This window comes from Chiloscyllium punctatum, chromosome 15 (assembly GCF_047496795.1).
Source record: "Chiloscyllium punctatum isolate Juve2018m chromosome 15, sChiPun1.3, whole genome shotgun sequence".
NCBI lineage: Eukaryota > Metazoa > Chordata > Chondrichthyes > Orectolobiformes > Hemiscylliidae > Chiloscyllium > Chiloscyllium punctatum.
In genome coordinates this window covers 13,082,094-13,102,732 of record NC_092753.1, presented here as the reverse complement: position 1 = coordinate 13,102,732, position 20,639 = coordinate 13,082,094, and the positions used below count along the sequence as shown (strand labels likewise).

Below are 20,639 nucleotides of genomic sequence, written 5' to 3'. Positions count from 1 at the left end.
AATCTAATTATAAATGGTGGTGAACAATCAAACAGATAATTAGAGAAGGAGGGCTACGTGAAAGGCTTAATTTTCAGTGATAAGAGTGGGCAGTCAGTGGGCAATTGAGGGGCAGATATTTGCTGGGGCATATAAAAATAATCAGTTATTAGGGAATTTGGACTACCTTCATATTAATCGGGGTAATCATAGTATAAAGGGTTTAGAGGGGATAGACTTCTTGAAAGGTATACAGAAAAGTCTTCTGTATCAGCATGTAGATGATCCTGCGAGGGATGGAGGAATGCTGGACTTAATTTTGGGGAATGATGCTGGACAGTGTTAGTGATAGTGACCTCAGCATCAGTTATAATGAGATCTATTATCTTGCTTGAATCTTTTCTTAAATTTGTTATGGAAAATGTAAAAAGATGGTCTGCAAAAAAGGGGCTTTGGTTTGGGGAGAGGGCAGATTTTATTGAAGTAAGGTAGGATCTTACCAAAATAGATAGGGAACTTGAGATTATAACTACAGTAGAACAGTGGGAGGCATCCAAAAAGGTATTAGAGAGCATATAGGCATGGTCCCTTTTGGGTGAAATGTAGGAGCAGCATATCCAGCAAACCCTGGATGTTTCAGCTTATTCAGGACTGAAGAAAAGGAAGTGAGGCATAACAGGTACTAAGGGAGCAAATAAACAGATGCCATAAGAACTGTAAGAAATAGGAACAGAAGTAGGCCATTCAGATCCTGAAGTCTGCTGCACCATTCAATAAGCTCATGGCTGATCTGACATTCCCACATAACTCTTGATTCCTCTCCTGATCAGCCTTAAATATACACAAGGAGTTGTCTGTGGCAAGGAGTTCCAAAGAGACAAACTTAAGTTCTTCCTTACCTTGTCTCAATAACAGTGCCAATTTAAGGCAGTGCCCTCTGGTTGTAGACTGTCCCATGAGGGGAAGCATTCTCTCAATTTACCCTTAAGAATCGTATATATTTCAATGTGATCACTGCTCATTCTTCTAAATTCCAACAAGTAGAGTTCCAACCTGTTTATCTTGCTTGTAAAATAGTCCCTCCATTCTGGTTTTCACCCTAATGAACCTTAATATCTTTTCTTAAATAAGGAGAGCAAAACTGCTGTCAGCACACCACACATGGCCTCACCTGCACCTTGTACAGTTGCAGTAAGAATTCCCTGCTCTTCTCCTCCCAACTCTTGAAATGGGAGCCAACATTCCATTAACCTTCCTAACTGCCTGCTAAAGCTATGTGCTAGCTTTGTTTTCTACAAAATTACCCCAAGTCCCTCTTGTGTTGCAGCGTGCTGCTGTTTTTCTCCATTTAAATAAAATTTGTTCTCTTCCACAAATGAACAATTTCATATTTTCCTACATTGCTAATTTTTGCTCACTTAATCTTTATCATCTCTTTACAGACTGTGTCCCTTTCACAACTTTCATTTCTACCTATTTTTGTGTTGTCTGCAAATTTGGATGCAGTACATTAGCTTCCTTCCCTCAAGTCATTAATATGTATTGGAATCATTAACGCATATTGCCCTATAGGAGTGCAGGGGAGATCTTAAAGCATTTAGGAGAGCAAAAATCACTGCGGGCAAGATTAAGGAGAATCCCAAGCTATTCTACAAGTGTATCAAGGGGAAGAGAATAACCAGGGAAAGAGTAGAGCCCGTTGGGGACAATGGACAAGTCTGCTTAGAGCACAAGAATTTTGGTAGAGTATTAAATGAGTACTTCAAATCTGTCTTTACTTAGCAGGTGGCGAATGTAGCTACAGAATTTAAGATGACAAAAGGTTCTTGATCAGTTTGATATAGGAAGTAAGGTGGTATTGGAGGCTTTTGCAGGTTTAAAAATAGAGAGATCCCCGGACAGGAAGAGTTGTACCCCAGGCTGTTGTGGGAGATGGGGGAGGGGATGTCGAGCCCTGACCTAAACTGTTAATTCCTCAGTGGCCACAGTGGAGGTACCAGACTACTGGAGGACACCTAGTGAGATTCCACTTTTCAAGAAGGGTGGTAGAGAGAGACACTGTGCAGATCAGTGAAAACTATTCTGGTGAATTTTTCGAGGAGGTGATTAAGGTTGTGGGTTGTGCCATTGATGTGGTTTATAATGGATTTCAGTCAGGCCTAGGAGATGTGGGAGACAAAGTCAAAAACTTGTGGGTTCCAGGCTGACGTGACAAATACAGTATTTAATACATACAGGGGCATGGGCAGGCTGGATAGAAAGCAGCTGTTCTTCTTTAAAAAAATGATAACATTTAGAGTGGGTTTAAGAAAAAGTATTTTCATCCAGAAGGTGGTAAGAGTCTGGAATGTGCTGTCAATGGTACAATGGTAGTTGAGACAGGTAACCTCAAACTTTTTAAAAGTACTTTGAACATTTTGAAGTATAATATTCAAAGCTATGAGCCTCTTCAGTACTATATGATTCTGTAAATCCAATCTAGTCCATTATGACCCATGAGCTTATTCGCAGATATCAGTAAATTGATCTAGTGTCCTCAATCACCTTATTGTACAGCTCTAATTCAAAGAATCCTTAATGTGGAAACAGGCCATTTGGCCCAGCAAGGCCACACCGACCCTCTGAAAAGTACCAGACCCATTCCCCAACCCTATTATTTTACATTTCTCCTGACTAATATGTCTAACCTACACGTCCCTGAAAACTATGGACAATTTATCATGGCCAGTTCTCCTGACCTGCACATCTTTGGACTGCGGAAGGAAACCGGAGCACCCGAAGGAAACCCACGCAGATGCAGGCAGAATGTGCAAACTTCACAGTCACCCAAGGCTGAAATCAAACAGAGGTCCCTAACACTGAGAGGCAGCAGTGCTAACCATTGAGTCACCGTGCCGCCCTTAATTCATCTCTAACCTGCTTGCTGTGTTCAGTTTGAGTTTTTCCAGATCTCAACATTATTGGCTCACGTAGTGGGCAAAAGAACTAATTCTAGAGTTGAGGTGAGAGAGAGATGTTGCCCTTGACGTCAAGGTAGTTTCTCAGTGTACCACCCCAAGAAGCTCCAGTGAAACTGAAGATAATGAGAATAGTGGTGGAGGTGACATTTTCCCACTGGTTGGAATCGTACCTAGCACAAATGAAGGTAATTGTGTTTGTGAGAGGTCAATCATCTCGGTCCCGGGACATGACTACAGGAGTTCATCAAGGTAATGTCTGAAGTCTAATCCTGTTCAGCTGTTTCAGCAAATGACCTGTTTTCTATCATTGGAGAACATGAGGACTCCGGATGCTGGAGAGTCAGAGTTAATGGTTTGTGGCGCTGGGAAAAGCACAGCAGGTCAGGCAGCATCCGAGAAGCAAGACATTTGATGTTTCGGGCATAACCCTCCTTCAGGTTTGTCATGAGACCAAACTCCGGATATTTATGCAGTGTTCCATTTGCAATTGCAACTTTTTAAAAAAATTTAGTTCTTTCACCAGATGTCAGTGTTGTTGGCTAGATCAATATTTATTGCCCATTTCAATTGCTTTTAGGAAGGTGGTGGTGAGCTACCTTGAATTGCTGTAGTCCGTTGGGCATAGGAACACCCACAATGCTATTAGGGAATGAATTCCAGGACATTGACTCAACAGCAGTAAAGAAAAGATGGTATTTCCAAGTTACAACGGTGTGTGGAGTGGAGGGGTTGTCATATGGGTGGTTGTTTCAATTGATCGGTTGCCTTTGTCCTTCTAAGTGATAGAAAATGCTGTCAGAGAGTTGGCATATCTTTCAGATGGACATTGCACGATGCATAGCAACAGCAATCAAGTGGCCTGCTTTGTCCTTGGTGTCAAGCTTCTTGAGTGATGTTGGAGCTGCAGTTTTCCAGGCAAATAGCATAACCCATCACAGTCCTGACTTTGCCTTGTTGATGGTGGTCAGGCTTTGACGTACCAGAAGCAATATGAAACAAAAGTCCACACCTGCACAAGACCTGGTCAGCTTTCAGGCTTTGGTTGATAATGCTAAGTAACATGATGACAATGGCCATCCTTTCTTCAGTGTTGCTGGGCCAAAGTAATGGAACTCTCTTATTGGAATTATGCATCTGTCTAAACCAGGTAGACTGCAGTGGTTCACAAAGGTAGCTCACCGCTACTTTCTCAGTGGCAAGTAGGATGAGCAATAAATGGTGGCCTAGCCAGTGATGATTCCCAGAACCTTTTTTTTTGTAGATTGAATTGAACTGTTGCCATGATGACTTAAAATATCAAAAGTTACCTTCTACTATCCAGTAAATGGTGTAACCTGGGTAATCTCTTTCCTTTTATGTTTATTAACTGATTTGTTTACTCCATCATGCAAGGAGCAGTAGCAACATGGATGTAAAATTGGCAGAGCCGCAGGAAACTGGGTAATCATCAATGGAAATGTTTCAGGCTGGGAATTTGAGTGAGTTTCCTAAGTGTCAGTGTTGAGACCCTTGATTTTCCTTGTATTAATGATCTGGACTTTAATGTATTAGGCACAGTTTGTGTCTGAGTTGACGACAACATTCAGAAGAATTGCAAACTCTGATAGTGTCAAACTACAAAAGGACATTGAGTTTATGGTGTTAGCAAAGGAACTTCACTGTGTAGAACTGATATATTTTGGCAAGTAGGATGTGGACAAGGCAAAACAATATAAAAGATTCAACTCTGAAGGTGGCACAAGAGCAGAGGGATCTGATTATTGAAGTTAAAAATCACACCACACCAGGTTATAGTCCAGTAGGTTTATTTGGAAGCACTAGCTTTCAGAGCACTTCTTCATCTGGTGACAACCACTTGATGAAGGAGCAGTGCTCTGAAAGTTGGTGCTTCCAAACAAACCTGTTAGACTATAACCAGGTGTTGTGATTTTTAACTTTATACACCCCAGTCCAACACCTCCACATCATGATGCCAGGTTATAGTCCAACAGGTTCATTTGGAAGTACAAGCTTTTGGAGTGCCACTCCTTTGTCAGGTAACTAATGGAGTAGGATCATAGGACACAATTTATAGCAAAAGATCATAGTGTCATACACTTATGTGATATATTGAATAAACCTAGATTAAGTCTCCCATCTTTTAGAATGGGTTGCAGGTTTTGATAGTGGAGTCAAGGGTTATGGAGATAAGGCTGGAACAGGATACTGATTGGGAATGATCAGCCATGATCATATTGAATGGCGGTGCAGGCTCGAAGGGCTGAATGGCCTACTCCTGCATCTATTGTCTATTGATTCATTAATCTATAAAGCCCAAAACTACTTTCAAGTCACATTCCTGAGATAAGTTAAGGTTTTATATTAAAAAGTGACATCTCAGCTCAGACAATGCGTTAACTTCACACCTTTAATGCATTCAAATAAACCTGTTAGACTATAACTGGAAATGTGATTTTTAATTTCATCCTTCCCAGTCCAACACCAGCACCTCCACATTTATTACTGAAGTTTTTGGCTCTATTTGAGAGGTATTGTTGAAAGTAAAAGTGCATGATAGGAGTTTCACACGAACAGTTGGGAGATCCAGAGTGAGGCACAGCCTGAGTTAGTAATATTTGTGAGTAATGACCTGGTAAATCTTTTGGACTTTATAAAAAGTTCAGTAGTCCAGTTAAAAGATTAATAAAGTAGCTGACTGGGGGGCAGTCATCAGTCAATCCCTTGAAGCCTGGATAGAAAAAGCACGACAGATAAGTAACTGTCAGAATAAGAAAAAGAAACAAGAGATTAAAGGTAAGGGGATTATCTTTCAGATTGTAGGCACCCCATCTGATTATTTATTATTTTTATTCTTTTATTATTCTGTTGTCTGAAGATGACCTTTGGATTGTGAGCAGCAGTTTATGTTAATAAAAACAGAACGATCAAGCTGTTGTTTGTTTATGAGACAAATTGATTGCAGATTGATTCTTGCTCAAAAGGATTCCCTAGACTCTGAAGGGTGGGGTTCGTGGTGAGTTTGACCAGATAGCAGATATTCTCCTATTAATGAGTTCAGTAGCTGGGTATTTGAGCCAATGAGTCTGAAAGTGAGCATAATCGTCAAACAAAGGGAAAGGCCCGAGTTTGAATTTTTTTTGACAGTTGATGTTACAGCATACAAGTTAGAAAACTCCTGCCCATTATCGGCTATTGAAGGTTCAGAGAATAAAAACAAATTTGAGTATCACTAACTTTTGCTAGAGTGAACTTCAAAGTGGTCCTAATTGATATTTTCAGAAAATCAACCAAGAAACAAACATAAATACCTGTGGACCAATGCATGATGAAAACTGCTTAAATAATCTTGGCTAGTCTTATGATTTTCTTTTATCCCTTAACTGTGTGTTTGTCTGTCTTATATGACTGAGGCTGAAAACAAAGGAAATTGGGTTTAAATCAGACATATAAATTAGATTGCTTTGTTTAATTTTGTTCTGTGGCTGGCACAGTGGTTAGCACTGCTGCCTCACAGCGCCAGAGACCCGGGTTCAATTCCCGCCTCAGGCAACTGTCTGTGTGGAGTTTGCACATTCCCCCTGTGTCTGCATGGGTTTACTCCGGGTGCTCCGGTTTCCTCCCACAGTCCAAAAATGTGCAGGTTAGGTGAATTGGCCATGCTAAATTGCCCGTAGTGTTAGGTGAAGGGATAAATGTAGGGGAATGGGTCTGAGTGGGTTGCACTTCAGGTCGGTGTGGACTTGTTGGGTCGAAGGGCCTGTTTCCACACTAAGTAATCTTATTATTGCTAATAAATTGCTAAGTCTTTTATTTAAGCTAGAAACGCAGTGTTGAGAATTAATTATTCATAGTGTCTGGGCTTAGTTATTCAAAATGTCTGGTGAGGAATCACTGGGGTCAGTTTTGAGCATCTTGGAACGTTTTGACTTTGTTGTGCTTTGGTGACAGGGTAGGAAGGGTGATTTGATTTAGCTAACTGACTCCATACTGTAACAAGACTGAGCAATTAGAAAAGTTAGTTAGTAAGATCAAATAAGTTTGGCTGGTGAAGGCAGCTTAGTGGAACGTATCACCTGTCATATGTGGGAAGTCATGGATCCTACCAGCATCCAGGATGACCAAGTATGCTCAACTGCAGAAACTTGAGTTCCATGTTTTGGAGCTTGAGTGGTGGCTGGAGACACCCTAAAACCTCTACGAGACTGAGTAATGCGGATGTGTTGCTGGAAAAGCGCAGCAGGTCAGGCAGCATCCAAGGAGCAGGAGAATCGACGTTTCGGCATAAGCCCTTCAGGAATGAGGAGGGTGTGCCAAGCAGGCTAAGATAAAAATAGGCGGCCGCAGCGGATGCAGTAAATGATGTGTGTGGAGGTGCAGGTGAATTTGTGACGAACACATCATATCATCCTTCGTCATTTCCGCCACCTCCAAACAGACCGCACCACCAAGGATATATTTCCGTCCCCTCCCTTATCAGCATTCCGGAAAGACCACTCCCTCCGCAACTCCCTCATCAGGTCCACACCCTCCACCAACCCAACCTCCACTCCCGGCACCTTCCCCTGCAACCGCAAGAAATGCAAAACTTGTGCCCACACCTCCCCCCTCACTTCCCTCCCAAGGCCCCAAGGGATCCTTCCATATCTGTCACAAATTCACCTGCAACTCCACACACATCATTTACTGTATCCGCTGCACCCGATGTGGCCCCCTCTATATTGGGGAGACAGGCTGCCTACTTGCGGAATGTTTCAGAGAACACCTCTGGGACACCCGCACCAGCCAACCCAACCACCCCGTGGCTGAACAGTTTAACTCCCCCTCCCACTCCAAGGACATGCAGGTCCTTGGCCACCTCCATCGCCAGACCATGGCAACACGACGCCTGGAGGAAGAGCGCCTCATCTTCCGCTTAGGAACCCTCCAACCACAAGGGATGAATGCAGATTTCTCCAGATTCCTCATTCTCTTCTTTCCCACCCCCCCCCCCCCCCCCAACACACACACACACACACACCTTATCTTAGTCCCAACCCTCGGACTCAGCACCATCTTCTTGAACTGCAATCTTCTTCCCGACCTCTCCGCCCCCACCCCCTCTCCGGCCTATCACCCTCACCTTAACCTCCTTCCACCTATTGCATTCCCAATGCCACTCCCCCAAGTCCCTCCTCCCTACCTTTTATCTTATCCTGCTTGGCACACCCTCCTCATTCCTGAAGAAGGACTTTTGCCCGAAACGTCGATCTTCCTGCTCCTTGGATGCTGCTTGACCTGCTGCACTTTTCCAGCAACACATTTTTCAGCTCTGATCTCCAGCATCTGCAGTCCTCACTTTCTCCTGAGTAATGCGGATGGCATGTTTACAGAGGTAGTCACATCACAACTCAAAAGGACTTAAGGAAAGAAGGGAAGAGTTGACCCCTAGATCATCAGAGGAACAGACAGGTAGGGGAGAAGTCCCCTAGGATTCCGCTTGCTAATTGGTTTTCCATTTAGGAAGCTGATTAAGGCACTGGTTCTTTTAGGAAATGCAGACAGTGCCAGGTTTGGCATCACAAGCAGCCTGACTGCACAGGGAGGGAGGAAGAAGAGAGCAGGAGTGAGAGTAACTGATGATTCGTTAGGAGAACAGACCAGCATTGCTGCAGCTGCAGACATGACTTCAGGGTGGTGTGTTGCCTTCCTGATGTCAGGGTCAAGGATGTCACTGAGCAACTGCAGGGTATTTTGAACGGGAAGGGTGATGAGATATAGGTTGTGTTACACATTGGTACTAATGATAGAAAAGGGAAATGAGATCTTGCTTCGTGTTGAGGGATCATTCCCAGTGCCACGTGCTAGCAAGTATGGAAGTAGGAGAATAGGGCAGAAGAATGTCTGGTTCGTGTTGGTGCAGAGTGGGATATTTTTTAGTTTCCTGGATCACTGGAACCAATTCAGGAGAATGTGCGACCTCTAGAAGCAGGATGATCCGCACCAAACCAGAATGGGACCCACAACCTTGCGGGTGTGTTTGCTAGTGCTGTTGGGAGGATTTTAAACTACTACAGGAGGGCAGGGGACACAGTGCGTTAGTTCAGTAATGACACAACATACTGTATCTTAGAAAAGAAACCTCTGCAAGGGAGTTCAGTCATGTGTCTCCAGGCAGGGAGGAGAGGCTGGAGGGCCTCCACTTTACTGCTCGGTCTACTACAAGTAAGACAGCTGAATTGGGTATGGATTGACATAAGGAATTGCCATGTTGTTGCCACCACAGACGTGATTAAGGGAGTGGCAGGACGGGCACCTCACTATTCACGGGTATAGGATCTTCAGGCAAGACTGGGTGATGTTGCACTATTAATTAAGGATACTAAGGAGGGCTGATGTCTTGGAGGGTTGTCAAATGGGGCTTTGAGGGTAGAGTTGAGGAATAAAAAGGGGTGTCACAATGTTCGGAGTGAGTCTTGACCCTCAAACCATCAACAGGCAGAGGAGAAGCAGATGTGTAGTCAATTCACTTAGGCTTGTAAAAAAAAATAGGGCAATTAGTGGATTTGAATGATCTCAATATTAACTGGGACAATCATAATATAAAGGGTTTTGAAGGGGCAGATGTCTTGAAATATTTTCAGTGGAGATTTTTATATCAACATGAAGATGATCGTACAAGGGATGGTGCAGTACTGGACCTAATTCAGGGAAATGAAGCTGCTCAGTTGTTCAAGGTGGTAGTGGGGGAGCATTTTTGTGACAGAGACCATATATTTTAAGTTTGTTAAAGAAAAAGAAATAGATGGTCTAAGGATAAGGCTTTTGGACTGGTGGAAAGGTAGATTTTATTAAAATAAGTCAGGATCAGTCCAATGTAGACTGAGAACAGCTATTTGAGGGCAAATTTACAGCAGAATAGTGGGAGGCTTTCAAAACTGGTACAGGCTCAACATATTCTCTTTAGTATGAAATTTAGGAGTAACCAGCCCAATAAACCCTGAATGTCTTAGAATATTCAGGACTGGATTTAAAAAATAGGCGTATAAAAGGTGCAGGGGGAGCAAATCAATGGAGATCATACAAAATAGGAACAGCAGTAGGCCATTAGGCCCTTTGCTAGCTCCACTATTCAATAGGATCATAGCTGATCCAACATTCCTTAGTCCATTTTCCTGCCCTTTCCCCATAACCCTTGATTTCCCTACTGACCAAGAATCACTTTCTCAGCCTAAAATGTACACCAGGGCTCTGCCTCCACAGTTCTCTGCGGCAAGAAGTTCCCAAAACTCAGCCTTCTGAGAAGAAGTTCCTCTACCTCTCTTTGATTGATGCCCCTTTATTGAGAGACTATGCCCTGAAGCCCCTTAAGAATACTGAATATTTCAATGAGATCACCTCTCATTCTTCTGAATTGCAATGTGTAGAGTCCCAACCTATTTAACCTTCGTTCATTAGACAATCTGTAGATCTCTGGGATCATCCTAGTGACCCTTCTCCGAATGCTTCCAATGAAGTGATAACTTCCCCATTATTTAAGGGGATGACAAACATTCACAGTGTACCAGATGTGGTCTCACGAGTGCCTTTGTTCAGTTGATGTAAGACTTCCCCAGTCCTACTCCAACCCCCTTGAAATAAGGGACAATGTTCCATTAGTGTTCCTGATGATCTGCTGCACCTGTGTGCTAGCTTTCACTTGTGTTTAATGCATGTGTCCCCAAGATCCTTTGTGTTTAGCGTTCTGTAGTTTTTCTCCATTTAAATAATACTCTGCGCATTTGTTCTCCTCAGCTCATCAGGTGTGCTCTGCCATTCGACTATTGGCTGATATGTTTCTCAAACCCATTCTGCCTTCTCCCTGTAATCTTTGATCCACTTACTAATTGATAACCATGTATCTCTATCTTAAATACACTCTGACAACTACAGCCTTGAGTGGCAATGACTACTACAGATTCAACACCCTCTACTGAAGAAATTTCCTTTATTCTGTGTGTGTCTCCTCTGGTCTGGTCTTCACCAATTGGTGGAAATATCTTTTTCATGGCCACTCTATCCAGGCCTGTCTGTATTAATGTAGGTTTCAATGAGATCCTAGCATCCTTCTAAACTGCATTGAGTACAGACCCAGTGTCCTCAACTCCTTACATGGCGAGGCCTTCATTCTCAGGAGTGTTCTTGTAATGTTCCTCTGGACCTTTCCAAGGCCAACATATTCTTCCTTAGATATGGGGTACAAAACTGCCCTCAATATTCCAACGTAGACAAGCAGGAGGCTGGAAGAATACAGCATGCCAGGCAGCACCGGGAGGTGGAGATGCCAATGTTTTGGGTATAACCCCTTGGAAATGGAGGTTGGGGTAGGGGGAGCTGCAGGTATAAGTGGTGGGTGGGGAGAGGGATGTCATGGTAAGGTGGTGATAGGTGGATCCAGGTAGTGGGTATGACCTGGTTGGTCAATGGGAGGAATGAATCCAGTTGGTAGCTGGAAGGAAGGGAGGAGGCAGGGCTGCAAAAGGAGTCAGGTGGGAAGGTTATTTGAAATCGGAGAACTCCATGTTGAGTCATCTGCAGGTTGCCCAGGCAGAAGAAAAGGTGTTCCTCCAATTTGCAGACTGATTCACTGGAGGAGGCAGAGGACGGGGACCGGGAAGGGGAATTGAAATGGGTGGTGACCGAGAGAGCAGGCTGGCCATTACAGGCCCAGCTGAGATGCTCGGCGAAACGTTCCCTTAGTTTACGTTTGGTCTTCCCAAGGTAGAGAAGACCACATCAGGAGCACCAGATGCAGTAAACTTGGTTGGAGGAGAGGTAGGTGAACCTCTGTCTCACCTGGAAGGACTGTTTGGAGGTGAGGAGGTGTTGCACGGGCAGATTTTGCACCTGCAATCTAACTCCCTTTCCAGTGCCCCCTCCTCCCTTCCATTCCACCTTCCGACTTGTCCTTCCAGCTACCAACCAGATTCATTCTTCCCATCAACCAACCAGGTGGTATCCACTACCTGTGTTCACCTATCACTAACTCTCCATTCTGCCCCTCTCCCCACCCAACCCCCCCTCCCGCAACAAAAGCTTTATCTGCAGCGACCCCTACTCCCACCTACATTCCTGAAGAAGGGTTATATCTGAAGCAGTGACTTCTCCACCTCCTGGCTCACTGTGTTATTCCAACCTCTTGCCTGTCTGCTTTAGATTCCAGCATCTGCAGTATTTTCTTTGTCTCAATATTCCAGAGCCTATACAGCATGAGCACTATAATCTCTGGTCTTGTACTCTAGCCCTCTCAAAATGAATGCTAACATTGCACTTGTCTTTTCCTAGCTGCCAATTGAACCTGCATGATAACCTTAAAGCACTGAACTTGGTCTTTTGTGATTCAGATTTCTGAAGTCTTTCCCCATTTAGAAAATTTTGCTACCAAAGTATTTCCTACACTATACTTCATTTGCCCACTTTCCTAACCTATATCCGTCTCTCTCTACCAACTGTTTGTATCCCTCTCAAACATGCCTTTCCATTTATTTTTCCACTCTACAGGCATCCTTCAAAATTCTTTCAAAGCTTGTGACCTCTACTATCTACAGGACTAGGTCAAAGGAGACACATAACACAACCACCTATAAATTCTTTCAAGTTGCTCAAAATTGTTATTTTGGCTTTGCTGCCACTGGGTCAAAATCCTGAAACCCCCTCCTTAACACGCACCATATGGACTGCAAATGTTAAAGAAGGTGATTTACCACAGCCTTTTCAAGGGTTATTTGCAATGAACAGTAAAGGCTGACCTTGCTAATGTTCACAGTCATAGAGTCATAGAGATGTACAGCACAGAAACAGACCTTTCGGTCCAATCCGTACATGCCGACCAGGTATCCCAACCCAATCCCACCTGCAAGCACCTGGCCCATATCCCTCTAAAACCTTCCTATTCATATATCCATTCAAATGCCTCTTAAATGTTGCAATTGCACCAGCCTCCACCACATCCTCTGGCAGCCATTCCATACACGTACCACCCTCTGCGTGAAAAGGTTGCCCCTTAGGTCTCTTTTATATCTTTTCCCCTCTCACCCTAAACCTCGGCCCTCTAGTCTGGACTCCCCGACCCCAGGGAAAAGACTTTGTCTAGTTATCCTATCTATGCCCCTCATAATTTTGTAGACCTCTATAAGGTCACCCCTCAGCCTCCGACGCTCCAGGAAAAACAGCCCCAACATGTTCAGCCTCTCCCTTTAGCTCAAATCCTCCAACCCTGGCAACATCCTTCTAACTCTTTTCTGAACCCTTTCAAGTTTCACAACATCTTTCCAATAGGAAGGAGACCAGAATTGCACGCAATATTCCAACAGCGGCCTAACCAATGTCAATAGACAATAGATGCAAGAGTAGGCCATTCAGCCCTTCGAGCCTGCACCACCATTCAATATGATCATGGCTGATCATTCCCAATCAGTATCCTGTTCCAGCCTTATCTCCATAACCCTTGACTCCACTATCTTTAAGAGCTCTATCCAACTCTTTCTTAAATGAATCCAGAGACTGGGCCTCCACTGCCCCCTGGGGCAGAGCATTCCACACAGCCACCACTCTCTGGGTGAAGAAGTTTCTCCTCATCTCTGTCCTAAATGGTCTACCCCGTATTTTTAAGTTGTGTCCTCTGGTTTGGCACACCCCCATCAGCGGAAATATGTTTCCTCCTGCTAGAGTGTCCAATCCTTTCATAATCCTATACGTTTCAATCAGATCCCCTCAGTCTTCTAAACTCAAGGGTATACAAGCCTAGTCGCTTCAGTCTTTCCGTATAAGGCAATCCTGTCATTCCAGGAATTGACCTCGTGAACCTACGCTGCACTCCCTCAATAGCCAGAATGTCTTTCCTCAAATTTGGAGACCAGTACTCCAGGTGTGGTCTCACCAGGGCCCTGTACAGCTGCAGAAGCACCTCTTTGCTTCTATACTCAATTCCTCTTGTTATGAAGGCCAGCATGCTATTAGCCTTCTTCACGACCTGCTGTACCTGCATGCTTGCCTTCATTGACTGGTGTACAAGAACACCCAGATCTCTCTGAACAGCCCCCTTACCTAATTTGCTACCATTGAGGTAGTAATCTGCCTTCCTGTTCTTGCCACCAAAGTGGATAACCAGACATTTATCCACATTAAACTGCATCTGCTATGCATCTGCCCACTCACCTAACTTGTCCAGGTCACCCTGTAATCTCCTAACATCCTCATCACATTTCACCCTACCACCCAGCTTTGTATCATCAGCAAATTTGCTAATGTTATTGCTGATACCATCTTCTATATCATTTACATATATTGTAAAAAGCTGCGGTCCCAGCACGGATCCCTGCGGTACCCCACTGGTCACTGCCTGCCATTCCGAAATGGAGCCGTTAATCACTACCCTTTGTTTCCTATTAGCCAACCAATTCTCTATCCAATCTAGTACTTTGCCCCCAATCCCGTGCACCCTAATTTTACTCACTAACCTCTTGTGTGGGACTTTATCAAAAGCTTTCTGAAAGTCCAGGTACACTACACCCACTGGATCTCCCTCGTCCATCTTCCGAGTTACATCCTCAAAAAATTCAAGAAGATTAGTCAAGCATGATTTCCCCTTCATAAATCCATGCTGACTCTGTCCTATCCTGTTACTATTATCCAGATGTGCCGTAATTTCATCCTTTATAATAGACTCCAGCATCTTTCCCACCACTGAGGTCAGACTAACTGGTCTATAATTTCCTGCTTTCTCCCGCCCACCCTTCTTAAAAAGTGGCACAACATTAGCCGCCCTCCAATCCTCAGGAACCGACCCTGATTCTATTCAACTCTGGAAAATAATCACCAGCGCATCCACGATTTCCCGAGCCACCTCCTTCAGTACCCTGGGATGTAGACCATCAGGCCCCGGGGACTTATCAACCTTCAGACCTAACAGTCTCTCCAACACCAAATCCTGGCAAATATAAATTCCCTTAAGTTCAGGTCCTTCAGCCACTGTTACCTCAGGGAGATTGCTTGTGTCTTCCCCAGTGAATACAGATCTGAAGTACCCATTTAATTCCTCTGCCATTTCTTTGTTCCCAGTAATATATTCCCCTGTTTCTGTCTTCAAGGGCCCAATTTTTGTCCTAACCATTTTTTTGCCTTGGACATACCTAAAAAAGCTTTTACTATCCTCCTTTATATTCTTGGCCAGTTTACCTTCGTACCTCATTTTTTCTCTGCGTATTTCCTTCTTACTAATCCTCTGTTGTTCTTTAAAAGCTTCCCAGTCCTCAGTTTTCCCACTTATCTTCGCTAAGTTATACTTTTTCTCTTTTAACTTTATATGTTTCTTTACTTCCCTCGTCAGCCACGGCCGCCCATGTCTCCTCCTGGGATCTTTCTTCCTTTTAGGAATGAACTGATCGTGCAACTTCTGCATTATACACAGAAATATCTGCCATTGTTCCTCCACGGTCTTCCCTGTTAAGGTATTGCACCATTGAACTTTGGCCAGTTGCTCCCTCATAGCTCCATATTTCCCTTTATTCAACTGAAATATTGTCACTTCGATTGTACCCACTCCCTCTCAAATTGCAGATTGAAGCTTATTGTATTATGGTCACTACTTCCCAATGGCTCTTTCACTTCGAGGTCACTGACCAATTCTGGTTCGTTACACAATACCAGATCCAGAATCGCCTTATCCCTGGTCGGCTCCAGCACCAGCTGCTCTAAAAATCCATCTCTGAGGCACTCCACAAAGTCTCTTTCTTGAGGCCTGATACCATCCTGATTCTCCCAGTCTACCTGCATGTTAAAATCCCCCATAACAACTGTAGTAACATCTTTGCGACAAGCCAATTTCAGCTCCTGATTCAACTTACATCCGACATCCAGACTACTGTTTGGGGGCCTGTAGATGACTCCCATGAGGGTCTTTTTACCCTTAGTGTTTCGAAGCTCTATCCACACTGACTCTACATCCCCTGACTCTAGGTCCCCCCGCGCAAGGGACTGAATATCCTCCCTTACCAACAAGGCCACCCCACCCCCTCTGCCCGTCAGTCTGTCCTTACGATAGCATGTGTAGCCTTGAATATTCATTTCCCAGGCCCTGTCCCCATGAAGCCACGTCTCAGTTATCCCCACAATATCGTATCTGCCAATTTCCAAAAGAGCCTCAAGCTCATCCACCTTGTGTCTAATGCTTCGTGCATTCATATATAGAATTTTTAATTTGTTACTGCTCTCACCCTTCCCCTCAACCCTTATTTCACTCAACTTTACAGCATGATGCCTTTTCCAGTTTTCTGCCTCCTTGATACAGATGTCTTTCTTGACTTCTCTTGTTCTAACTACCCCTTCAATTTCCTTTTTAAACATCCAGCTTGTCCCCTCCCCCCCGCTACTTAGTTTAAATGTAGCGGTGTTGCGGCAAAAAACCTGCCTGCCAGAATGCCGATCCCTGTTCTATTAAGGTGCAAGCCGTCTCTCTTGTAGAATTTATGGTTACCATAAAATATACCCCAGTGATCCAAGAACTTGAAACCTTGCTTCCTGCACCAGTTCCCTTACCACACGTTCAAGTCCATTATCTCCCGGTTTCTGGCCACACTAGCCCGAGGAACTGGAAGCAAACTGGAGATAACCACCTTGGATGTCCTGCTTTTTAGCCTTCTTCCTAGTTCTCCGAAGTCTCGCTGTAGTATGTTCCTCCTCTTCTTCCCGACATCATTTGTGCCGACGTGTACCACCACCTCGGGCTCTTCACCCTCGTCCTTGAGGATGTCCTGCACTCTGTCCGCGATGTCTTTCACTCTAGCACCAGGAAGGCAACACACCATCCTTCAATCCCGTCTTCTGCCACAAAAACCCTGGTCAGTTCCTCTCACGATGGAGTCCCCTATTACCACGGCTCTGTGCGATGTCCGACTCTTCCGCTCTGCTTCTGCGGCAACTTTTGATTGACAAACATGGCCGCCTTGCGAACTGGCAGTGTCATCAGACTCTACTGTGTCCAAAAGCTTCAACTTGTTCCTGACAGGTACTTCTCCCGGCGTCTCTTGCACCTGTCTCCTCTCTGCCTTCCTCATCGTCTGCACTCTTCTGCTCTCTTCTGGTACGATCGGTGTAATAACCTCGCTGAAGGTCTTGTCCAGAAAGATCTCGTTCTCTCGGATGAGCCTAAGGCCTTCGAGTTCTTTCGTCAGTGCTGCAATATGCTCGGTCAATTGCTGAATGTGCGCACACTTTCCACACATATACGAGCCAGACACACCAGAGTCGTTGACCTGCCACATCAAACATGTAGCGCACTGAACCAGCTGAGCAGTCATGTCTTCACCCTCTTCAACTGTGGCGTAATCTCTTTACTCAACCTCCTTATCAAGATTCCTGAGCTGAAGCCTCACTCTTCGATCTAAACTTCCTTAGACCCTCTTCCTATGGCAAGTCTGTGGACTCTTAATTAAGGTTAGAGGAGGAGGGAGGGAGCTGCAACATGACCTCCCAACTCCTGTACTCAATACTCTGACCGCTAAAGGAAAGTATACCAAACACCGCCTTCACTATCCTATCTACCTCTGTCTCCACTTTCAAGGAGCTAAGAACCTGCACTCCAAGGTCTCTTTGTTCAGCAACACTCCCTAGGACCTTACCATTAAGTGTATAAGTCCTGCTAAGATTTGCTTTCCCAAAATGCAGCACCTTGCATTTATCTGAATTTAACTCCATCTGCCACTTCTCAGCCCATTGGCCCATCTGGTCCAGATCCTGTTGTAATCTGAGGTAACCCTCTTCACTGTCCACTACACCTCCAATTTTGGTGTCATCTGCAAACTTACTAACTGTACCTCTTATGCTCGCATCCAAATCATTTATGTAAATGACAAAAAGTAGAGGGCCCAGCACCGATCCTTGTGGCACTCCACTGGTCACAGGCCTCCAGTCTGAAAAACAACCCTCCACCACCACCCTCTGTCTTCGACCTTTGAGCCAGTTCTGTATCCAAGTGGCTAGTTTTCCCTGTATTCCATGAGATCTAACCTTGCTAATCAGTCTCCCATGGGGAACCTTGTCGAAAGCCTTACTGAAGTCCATATAGACCAAAATCGAATAAAACAAACCTTTTTTTTTTAGACATTCATTTACAGGATGTGGATGTCACTGGCTGGGTCAGCATTCATTGCCTATTCCTAATTGCCCTTTGAACTGAATGCATTATTTCAGGCGGATAGTTAAGAATCTGTGGATAATATAAGATTATGCCTTTTGAAATGGTCAAGAACAGGAACATGCATTCACTGGAGGAACATTAGAGTGTGGGGATGATCAGAGACCCAAAGGTTCAAACATTATCGAGTCAAAGTTATACAGCACAGGAACAAACCCTTCAGTCCAACTTGTCCATCCCTACCAGATATCCTAAACTGAACTAATCCTATTTCCCAGCATCTAGTTCATATCCTCCTCAACCCTTCCTGTTCATATACCCATCCAGATGCCTTTTGAATTCATAATTGTACTCCCCTCCACCACTTCCTCCAGCAGCTCGTTTCATATGTGCACCACCGTCTGCATGAATAAGTTACCCTTTAGGTCCTTTTTAATCTTTCCCCTATCACCTTAAACCTATGCCCTCAAGTTTTGAACTCCCCTATCCTGGGAAAAAAAGAACTTGGTTATTCACCCTATCCATGCCCCTCATGATTTTATAAAACTCTATATGGTCACCCCTCAGCCTCCGATGCTCCAGGGGAAATAAAGCCCCAGCCCATACTCAGCAGCTCCCAAGAGCTCAAACCCTCCAATCCTGGCCACACCCATCTATTAGCTCTTTCAAGTTTAACAACATCTTTCCTATAGTAGGGAAACTAGAAATGAAAGCAGTGTTCTAAAAGTGGCCTTACCAATGTCCTTCACAGCTGCAACATTGCCACCCCCTATACTCAATGCACTGACTAATGAAGACAAGCATGCCAAATACCATCTTCACCACCCTGTCTACCTGCAATTCCAGTTTTGTTTTTATTCAGTCACAGGATGTGGGCATCGCTGGTTAGGCCAGTATTTTTTGCCCATCCCTAATTGCTCAGAGGGCAGTTCAGTTTCAACCACATTAAGTTGGGTGTGGAGTAAGCTTGAGACCAGACCAGTTAAGGATGGCAGTTTTGTTTCCTTAAAGGAAATTAGTGAACCAGATGGATTTTTCTCTGACATGGTCATCATTAGACTCTGAATTCCAGATTTTTATTCAATTCAAATTCCACCATCTGCCCTGGTGGGATTCAAACTCCAGTCCCTGAACATTACCTATCTCTTGACTAACCATCCAATGATAATGGCATTACCTCTCCATAGTTTCAAGGAACTATGCACCTGCGCCCCTTGGTCTCCTCATTCAGCAATACTGCTCAGTGCCCTCCCTTAAACTGTGTAAGTAATGCCCTGATTTGCTGTACCAAAATGTAATACCAAATGTATCTAAATTAAAGTCTATCTGCCACTCCTTGGCCCATTTGCCCACCTGATAAAGGTTCCATTGTACTCTGAGGTAACCTTTGCTATCCGCTACACCATCAATTTTGTTGTTATCTGCAAGCTTACTAACCATACCTGCTATGTTCACATCCAAATTATTTATATAGTTCCTTAAATGCAGTCAGCTATAGCTGTTACAAAAGTAGAAATTGCTGGGGAAACTTCTGGGTCACTGCATGAACTCTGCTTTCTCTCCACAGATGCCAGGCCTACAGAGTTTCTCCAGCATTCATAATTCTTTGTTTTAGTTCAAGCTGTTCCTTTTTTAACATCATTTTTGAAATAGGAATCTAGCGTACAAATAAACAGGTAATGTTAACGTTAAAATAGTCACTAAGAGATTGAAGAAAAGTGAAATATTTTTGCACAGAGGATTGTTGAAAGAGTGAATGTTTTGCCAAAGGGCATAGTGAGATTGAAATTGTTGCATCTTTTGAGGTAATTAGTTCAATATTTGAATTGGATGAAGATAGTGTTGTGGAGTGGATCAGGAAGTAGGATTAGTTTTGAATTGCTTGAGAACAGTTGTCACAGGCAAGATGGACAACTTACAAACATCCACAGCCCCATGCTGAATAGTTAATCTGAGAGGTGACATTTTATATAGAACTCCATGTAAAATTTTGATCATGTGACTGCATGAGTGGGACATGATGCTTCTGAATGTAACTGTGTAAACATTGAGGTACTGCACGGTGGCACAGTGCTTAGCACTGTTGCCTCACAGCACCAGGAACCTGGGTTCGATTCCAACCTTGGGTGACTGTCTGTGTGGAGTTTGCACATTCTCCCCGTGTCTGCGTGGGTTTCCTCCGGGTGCTCCGGTTTCCTCCCACAGTCAAAGATGTGCAGGTCAGGTGAACTAGCCATGCTAAATTGCCCATAGTGTTAGATGCATTAGTCAGGGGTAAATGTGGGGGAATGGGTCTGGGTGGGTTACTCTTCGGAGGGTAGGTGTGGACTTTTTGGGCCGAACGGCCTGTTTCCATACTGTAGGGAATCTAATCTATCTAATTTAAACATGTCCCTGGGTAAACACAACATGCTCATATTAAATCCCCCATGTTTTTGTTCAAACACACATTCATCCATGTAACTGATCTGAAGTTAGCCATGTAAAATAGAGAGAATTAGGTATTATGCTGCACCTCTTTGGAAAATACACCCTCCATTACTCCAGTGAAC

The 20,639-nt window shown here is 44.1% G+C and overlaps 1 protein-coding gene across 1 annotated transcript in view; it reads left to right on the top strand.

The window, feature by feature from the left end:
• The first annotated feature begins 57 nt into the window (after positions 1 to 57).
• The window catches only part of LOC140486056 (ankyrin repeat and SOCS box protein 9-like), a 57,320-nt gene continuing 36,738 nt past the window's right edge, over positions 58 to 20,639 (top strand). The window contains exon 1 of the mRNA XM_072584651.1: positions 58 to 5,732. The gene's annotated coding sequence lies outside the window, so the exon portion shown is untranslated. The remainder of the gene's footprint in view (positions 5,733 to 20,639) is intronic.